The following is a 9,020-nucleotide window of genomic DNA, read 5'->3' as shown; positions in this document are numbered from 1 at the left end:
TGTCGACTGAAGTGAGCTCACATCAAGCTATGATGGATACTAGTGTTGCCACATTCAATTTTATTTTTTATTGCTGGCGCAAACATGTAGACAACAACAATGGGGTATTTTGTGTTCAAATTTGTTAGATTTAGGAAATTTTCAAGATCATTGAAATCAAACTTTATTATTGAGAAAAAATTTTGACGAAAAAGGTTGCGGGACCTACCTTTAAAGCAGGTGATGATCACTTCTTCAGAGATCACGTTGAAAACAATCAAAAAATTGCTTTGAAAACAAGTGAAGACCTTTAGCTTGGAAAACTGGGAAGTTGGTGGGGACAAAAAGCTGTGTTTGGGGAGTTGGCATGGAATCTGTGGGGACATTTATCTGTCAGTATCTGGCAACACCGATGAACACTGGCAATTTGGTGTGAACCAAAAACCAATAAAGGTAGCATTTTGGACATTATTACGCAATAGCCCTTCCAAACAAATTGCACTGTATGTACTTTAAAGGGTAGATATTAGGGTACTATCTTTTCACATACCATTCACAATCACACAACTAACCAAACCATAAATTATCCTGGCTTCTGTCCAAACATGTACTACTTTTTGCACACCCAAGAACTGAGTGCTGTGCAAACCATGCTTACAAAAGTACTTTATTGTTATTTCATGATGTTGTTAAAACAAATATTCCAAACAATCAATTTTTTACCACACTTTTGTAGATTTTAATATAGACATCATTATTTTAGCAGTCTTAATCCATCATTGACGCTATAATGGATCGCTACAAATGGTAGAGATGGAATTTTATGAACAATTATTATCTTGTGTAGTTGAGCCTTCTACAGTAACTGTAGGAAAAAACTATGTTTGTGATATTGCTTTCTGATGTCATTGCACCCTCCTAGGTTGCATATCAGATAAAAAACATCATATGTAGATTTGTAGAACACATGCATGAAGTCCAATATATATAGGCTAATAATTTTATCAAAACTAAGAATAATAATTTACATATAAACTAAATGTACAGGCGTAAGTTTAAAACAAAAAGCTAGTTCTGCAGAATGTGTTGTTTTTTTAGTTTCTATTCTGTTTTCAAACTTCTCTGAATACCTTAATGTCATGAAGTGTAAATCAAACCATATAAACGTTCCAAAGTTGGTGCCAAGAATCCTTGATAGTTGTTGAGCACATTATCTCAAACTTACAACAAATACTTATGATATTCAACAAGAACTGTTTTTTTACATCCAAGCGACAAGGTAAGATTGTTACATTCTTTATTTGAATATAGTAATGATGATATAGCTTAAGTGTTGTCAGACTCTGCCAAATAAATTTTTCCATGGCCGCTTCAATATTTTTTGTTGTATTTTGATTTCACCAGTGTTTTCCATCGCAGGTCGCTTTTATGTATTTTACAAACTTTAAGGTGATCTCCAAAACAAGAAAATGGCCTTCAAATGCCTATTTTGTATTTTGCCAGGTTTTTAGTCCTAACCTTTTCCATCGCTTTTTATTTTCAAAACTTCAAAATTCTTCTAAGCACAATTTTTTATCTTCAACTTCCTTGAAATTTCCCAAATTTGTGGACACAATTTATCATGTGGCAACACTGGCACAAATCTTCATCCTGTTTTAAAAAAAGATTATATCCCCGCTTTATCTTCATTATCATCCAAATTCGGTTTTGTCTCCACTAATGGGAGTGGCCAATACCAACAGAGATGTTACCATCCCCACCAGCAGTTTTACCAGTTAAGTGACAATAAGTGAGGCTTCTCATGGACTTGATTCTGTAAAATGATGCTTGATGATTGTACATGCTTTTTGTGTGAAATCTGTGTTTTAATTTAGATTTGAATGAACCTCAGAAGTCAGAGATTCAGTGTATTGTAGAATGTAGGTGCTTGTGGCATGTGATATGGTAGATATGATGCAATTTATAATTAAACAGCACCTGTAGTTGGATTCAAATGTTTTTCACTAACACTGTACATCATTTAATTTAGGCAACATAAGAAATGCTCTTTCTGAAAGAACTTGATATCACCCTCAATTTCAATGAAAAATTTTTGCATGACATGATATTATAGTCATTCTGTAAAATTTATCGATTTGGCTAAATTTGAAGTAGCCTTGTGATGTTGAATTGACGAAAGCAACCAGCATTTTCACATGGAATAAAAATAAATTTTTGACCATTGTTACATTTTTGACAAAAAGGTTAGAACTGGTCCTATGAAAACTTTTAAAGTATTCTCAAACTTGTTCAGTCTGACATGGTTAATTCCAGACAGGCACACTCAAATCAACAGATTTGTTGTTGCAACAAAATCAAACCTTTTGCAATTGAATCAACCCTTCCATAATTGCAGTTTAGTCAGTAACTCTTACATGACTGAAAGTCACATTTCATGCACAACATATGCATTACTTTGGGGGGTTATGTATGTACCAACATTTGATGCCCCACCTCAAGATTTTGGTCTATCAAGAGAGTTTGACAAAGCAAACCATAAAAAAGTGTTGAGCTGGCATTTTTAATATGTGACTCAAATATTTGCTTAGCAAATATATACTTAGCAAAATCTCCGGTTGAAAGGGTACTCAACCACAATCCAACTTCCAACTCAAAAAAACAAATAAAAATGAAGCAATCCACCATCATCAACCAAGTGACAAGCCAACTTTTGTGTGTGTGCGAGCGCGCTATTCAAACTGGCATTCCATTCAGGCGCGCATCACGTGTTCGTACTCTAAAGAAAATTTGAGTATCCCAGCTGACAAAATTAGTACTTTTACATTGACTCGTTGTCTGAAGACGTTGAATCAATGTAAAAAGTACTAAGTTTGCTAGATGAAATGGCATGAACCCAGCAGGAAAGAGCAATCCTTTATGCCGTAATGAAGGCACTGGCCACTTATTGCTTTGTATGACCAATGACCATGCTGTTGCCCTGCATAACGTGGTGATTGATTGTGGCCCAACAGCAGTGAATGACATACAGTAATATTTTCAGATGGTTTTCACATTTTTTATTGTTAAAATCTTTGTTAAATAAATCTTTGTTAAATAGTCGAGTTCTTATTAAGTTAAGTTATTTATTTGCAATCAGACTCAAAGTCCATAGAATTGATTGTAGCGATTATCTCTGGGTTACATAAGTTTGTATTACGAAATACTGTCATATATTTATACAAGTTTTACATCTAAAACATCGTGTGATTCATATTTGAATTACCTTGTGTAATGCCAATACCAACCCTTGTAACTGGAGAAATGTATGCTTATGCTGCAACTTTCTAAACCCTCTTATTGCTTTTCATTGAATTAATGCCGGGCTGGAAAGTCACAACATGCTGAGTGTTGGGCGTTTTTGTGTTTCTGTCGCACTTGCCTGATTGGGTGAATTGCAGGTCAACGCTTTTGCGATTGATTCTTCCATATTATTTGTGCTCCAAGCAGGGTTGCCAATTTGGCTTTTTTGAAGCCAGATTTTGAGAATCTGGCTGTTTTTCAACTCCCTTGGCTTATTTTTTTTAAATAAAAAAGCCAGAAAAATTAGGCTTTTTCTGGCTTTTTTTCATGTTTTATTGATTTTTTTGTTATTTTTTGGCTTAATTTTATCTTTCCCGACTTTTTTTAGAAAAAAAATTCAGTCAGCGTCAATCGGAGCAGTAATTTCTACCTTATATATGGTTGTAGTGTCCGACCGAATGTCGTTTTGAAGCCGAAACTAGAAAAATTTTTAGTTGCTTGTCTTTTCATTAATTATGTTTCTGCGTTGTCGCTGAAGTCAAAGTTCGGTGAGACACTGTTTGGTTGTGCACTTTTTATATGTGTATGTTTAATGAATACTAGTTGGCTTTTTCAGCTATTTTCTACTGGCTTTTTTTAGGCTTTTTTTGTGACTAGGTCTGGCTTTTTTTGGTGAAGACAGGTTGGCAACCCTGGCTCCAAGTCTCCAAGCGCAGTAACGTTGGCAAGGGGTCCAGAGGGTACTTTTGGACCGAGACCCAGGATGATTTTAAGGGCCTGTAACCATTCCAAGGGGTTCGAAAACTTGAGAAAATCACTTCGTGTTCTTTGGATGTAGTCCGTTTTTTAGAAGTATCTGAATTTAGGGCCCGAGATTCTCATTGATACCAGGCCCAAATTATCCTCTCAACGGCCCTGTCCAAGTGTGTCGGACCAGATAAAAAGGAGGGTTTTATTTTACTGTTGACATTTTTGCGAATGATTTTTTTGTGGCTTCATAGCATTCATTACGTAAGTAAACGTTCAGTATTGTCAATGAACCGTGGAATTTCAATTCCCAGAAAAAAACAGCTGGCATTGTATAAATTCTTTTGTCATTCATTGTATGGAAAGGATCACTGCACAATGGACCTGAACACAATGAACAAAAATCATATTCTACTTACCAAAGGTTTCCTTTTTGCGTCGCTTCAACGTTGACAGACGTTAAAGCGAGAACCAGAACCCGAGCAGTCGATTTCCTTCCATATATGCGTTTCATGTTTGTGGTAATTTAAAATGTACTATCGAGAATCGATCATGAGTGATTAGGTTGCGGGACAGCATATGGTTGCCTTCATCAACTTATTTATTGCCGACTACACTTGGTGTGGTCGGAATTGTATGTCTTGTAAGGAAAGAAAGCAGAAATTTCTTTAACTAAACACAGTTTTAATAGGAAAGTTTTTGCGCCAAATCCTTCGCAAGTTTCATCACCAAATATTTTCACACCACTTTATGTCATTGTAAATGCTGCTACAACCTTGTTGGGTGGCACAAAAAAATCTGTGCTTAAATTTATCCTTTGTAACCTTAGTTGAATGCAGTTTTGAAACTCTTTCTGTATACGACCTGCAGAATCATGTTCAAATGAAACATACGAGATGCTTTGACTTGTCGAGCATACTGCGATGAGTGCTTTTTATTCAAAAACCATACTCTTGTCAAATCAACAGATTTATTTTCTGTTAAAGTAACGACATCCGATTTCTTATTCTATTTCACGATTTTTAAGCAACCGGTAGCTATTTTATGAACCTCATCTTTACAACATAAATTGTGATGATCACAACGATATCCTGAATAGTTGAGTACAGTATATTTGAATAACTGAATGTTGAGCTGCCAAAGTTAGCAGGGGCTGGCTTGTGTGTGGGAGTATGAGGTATACCTGGATATAATTTCAAGTCAACGTGATGTTACCAGTTGAAGAAAACAGACACAATTGTGGAAATAAATTGCAGATTTATCTTTCTTACACTTGCGTCTGTGTGACTAGTCCGAACATCCGCGTTTGCCAGAAGGCGTTGAGGCAGCAGGCAAATCGATATTTTTAACATTGATTCAACGTTCACATAGGCTATCCAATTTTTACAGACGTTGAAGCAATCTTCTTACCTCAGTGATTGATTTGTTGGAGTGGCAGTGCCCCAATGAAGACTGGAGTGATATATTTTGTTTATGTGTATTTTTTGTTGCGGGATCAAAACGGAATTATCTTTTAACAAAAGTCCAAAAAAAAACAAAAAATCAGCGTGGTGATGGGGTTTGTATTTCAAATTCTTGAGGTTTTTCTCTTGTCTTTCTAGAAAACTGTCTCAAATTACAATAGAGTTTCGGAAAAACATCGTCACATTTTGTCGTATTCACGAGCAACAAACTCAATAAGAAATTGAGAACTTTTCCACACGGTCGCTTTTAGGCTTTGTCGACTCGCTTGTGTTTGTTCTTTGCAGAAATAATTGCTGAATCAAACATCAACGCCTTTTTCTTTTTCGTATTGTCGCTTGCTTTGTCGTGGCCCAGGCAGACATCAACAAAGAAAGAGTCTCTTCCACTTTTCTCGCTAGTATTTCTTTATTTTATATGACAAGATTCTATAAATATACTTTGCGAGGTCGTTTTGTGATGTTGCTTGTCATGCCTGCTATTTACCAAAGAAGGCGCACACACGCTTATTTCCAATAGCATATTTTATCCATTTGGGATGAATGCTGTTCAAGCGAAGAAGCGTTCAACATTAAAGTAATTGCTACCAATGACGGCATGCAAATGAGTGTCTGTGTGCTAAAACGAACAGCAAAAAATGCTGAATCTTTCAAGAAAGCACTGTGGCTGGGGTGTTTCGCTGAGTTTTTAATTTTGGTGTTATTCGAATTTTATTTGCCTGGATGAAGCCTGCAAGGCTGGGATTACTGAATTGGCCTTGCCCATTTTAGACAAATTGAACCGCAATGAGAAGTTTAGAAGATCTTTAAAACTTTCAAAACTTAAGCAATCCTGTCTACACAAAAATGTATTTATTAAGGTTGGATTTAACAAACATTAGTGAATCTGATACAATGTGATGAGTGCATTGCCTTAACACATTTTTTGCTTCTTTTCAGCCAATAAGGAGTCTGCTACCGTATGCACAGTTCGGGTTTGGCACCACCAGTGGCTTTTAAATGCTGCTCAAATGAACAACCTGTTCACACTGTCATCTTTGAGCGGCTAATCTATAAGGCAGTGGTTCCCAACCGGGGTGCCGCGGCACCCTGGGGTGCCAATTGCAATGCTCAAGGGTGCCGCGAGATATTGCAATACTGCGGCCCATTCTTTATTTTAACTTTAACCCGTTAAGTGCGAAATTTATTTATTTATTTCCGAGTTTCAGTGCGTATGAAGTTGCGCGCCTCCCCCAGTTATTCCCAGCTCCTTTCTGGAGGGTCGCTTGGTGGGGAAGTCGCTGGCGGTAAGTAGATATAATCCGCGATAAGCCGTTGTTTTCTCGCCCAGGAAAAACAGCGCGAAAGAGATTTTGACTCGTTGCTGTTCTTTCCATAAAAACGTTTGAAACGCATCATTATTGCCAGGTTTCATGATTTTATTTTACGAAGAATTCGAGAAATCCAGTTTTACTGGACTCTCATATTGTTTTGAATCTTAAAGAAGAATTAATTGACATCCGCAACGATGGAAATTTTAAGTTTATGCACAAGCAGATGCCTCTCCACGACTTCTGGATAAAAATTCAAAATGAATATCATCCATACGTTGGAAAGAAAGCTATTGTGCTTTTGCTGCAGTTTTTCACGTCATAGCCTACCTATGTGAGAGTGGATTTTCCGCAACGAACTAAAAAACGAGGACGACTGCTAATAGTCGAGGAAGAAATTAGAGTGGCTTTATCGAAGGTGCCCCCAGATATTAAGGGACTTGTGCGAGAAGTCAAGCCCAAATTTCACACTGACTTTTGAATAACAACATTTATTTACGCGCATCTCATTCTGTGTTATTTCATACAGTTATTTGAAATACAGAAACTTCATAGAATTGATCCAGTTTTTCCAGGGTGCCGCAAACTATTTATCTTTTTGATAGGGTGCCGCAAGGTTAAAAAGGTTGGGAACCACTGCTGTAAGGCAACAAATAGGATGCATGTGACTGCAGCAGTGACTAAACTTACCATTAGCCATAAGACTACCACGGACGTACAATAGCTGCTCCACTGCATTACCTAACGGACAATACTTACAAGTCGGTCGCAATTCACAGCGGTTGGTTCTGTCTTCCAACGGGTTTTCACAGTGCGGCGCTAATTGGCTTTGAATATTATAGTTATGTGAAAGCATTGTAGCTGATGAAGCGTATGAGAAAAATGTGAAATTGGGATGTGATGAGATAGTTGTTACAAAGTTTTGCTATCATGGAAATATACGAGGAAAAAATAATAGCTTCTTCGGCAAGGATACGTGCAGGTTGGAAAAGGTTTAAAGATTTGTCAGCCACACTTTGTGGCAGAATACTTCTCTCAGATTAAAAGGGAAGTTATACCAGGCGTGTGTAAGAAGCGTAATGTGTAGAGAAAGTTTTTATTGACTTAAAAATCCTAAAAAAATGACTTTATGATTTAAAAAATAGACTTTATTGACCTAAAGAAAATTTGACTAATTGAACCATTGTTTCTTGCATTTTGTATATAAAATAAGGCTGCTTGAACAAAAAATGTAAATCAACGAAAAAATTGAATTGAAGTCTCAAACTCAACAGAATATATTAGGAGCGACTGAAGGCTATATAAGCCAGCATCTAACTCCACAATGAACATCACGTTCGCCAAGAGCAAAAGTTGAAATGTGACATAATGTTCAGTTTAGCAGGCCATAGCCCTAGAAAGGGCTGAGGGTAATTCTCCCTAGAGCAGTGTAAGGTTCAAGAAACCACTGTGCTCATAAAAGAAATCAAGGGATATAGACATAGTCGAGTCAATTACATAAGGGCGCAGGGTTGGAAGTCGTTAGTCAAAAAGCAATGACTATTTCACTATTCGATAGTACCCAAAAAAGCAATGACTTTCCGCTATCGATACTTAAAAAAAGCGATGAATAGCAATTACTAAAATTAATTTAAAAAAATAACAAGCAACCCGCAAACTCAAAAAAATACGCAAACTCGAAAAAGAACAAGCCCAAACTTGCGGGAAAACCGCAAGGTTGGCAACACTGTTAACGACTCTTACTGGCATGGTTTTTCTGAACTGTGTTGCCGCAAAATTTTCCTTAATCCTTTAAAATTTGAAAACCGGAAGGGGACTATAGGTCAGATCAGTGTTTCTCAAAATTTTTTAGTCCATCGCCCCCTTTTCGGTATTGAAATAAAATTTCGCCCCCTTAATTGTGTCAAGTAAAATAAGCATTGGTAATAGAGTGATAGACAAATTTAGTTTTGGGAATTTAATCAACGAAATTGGCAGTGACATGATAACGTTCAATGGGATGAATGAGCTTGGCGACTTTTACAAAGTTTTGAAATGTTTGGCGACATCTTCGTAAGATAGAGTCGAAGATCATCCCGTTTATGAACTAGTAAGCGATTTATTTGCTTTGAAAGCATCAATGCCACAGAAAACCACTTTTCAACCATATATGCAATAGGAAACGACAAAATCCACATTCTAGCTTCTTTCCAGAGAAGCTCATATTTGCCAGCAACCTGGCACCAAAACAAATCGTATCGATCAT

General features: G+C 36.8%; 1 protein-coding gene across 4 annotated transcripts in view; it reads left to right on the top strand.

The window, feature by feature from the left end:
• Positions 1-1,030: 1,030 nt before the first annotated feature.
• The window catches only part of LOC145782035 (uncharacterized), a 37,955-nt gene continuing 29,965 nt past the window's right edge, over positions 1,031-9,020 (top strand). For all 4 annotated transcript variants that reach the window (XM_082593764.1, XM_082593766.1, XM_082593765.1 and 1 more), the window contains exon 1: positions 1,031-1,258. The gene's annotated coding sequence lies outside the window, so the exon portion shown is untranslated. The remainder of the gene's footprint in view (positions 1,259-9,020) is intronic.

Source organism: Aplidium turbinatum, chromosome 13 (genome assembly GCF_918807975.1).
Source record: "Aplidium turbinatum chromosome 13, kaAplTurb1.1, whole genome shotgun sequence".
NCBI lineage: Eukaryota > Metazoa > Chordata > Ascidiacea > Aplousobranchia > Polyclinidae > Aplidium > Aplidium turbinatum.
The sequence above is the reverse complement of the archived record's forward strand: the minus strand, read 5'-3'. Positions and strand labels throughout refer to the sequence as shown.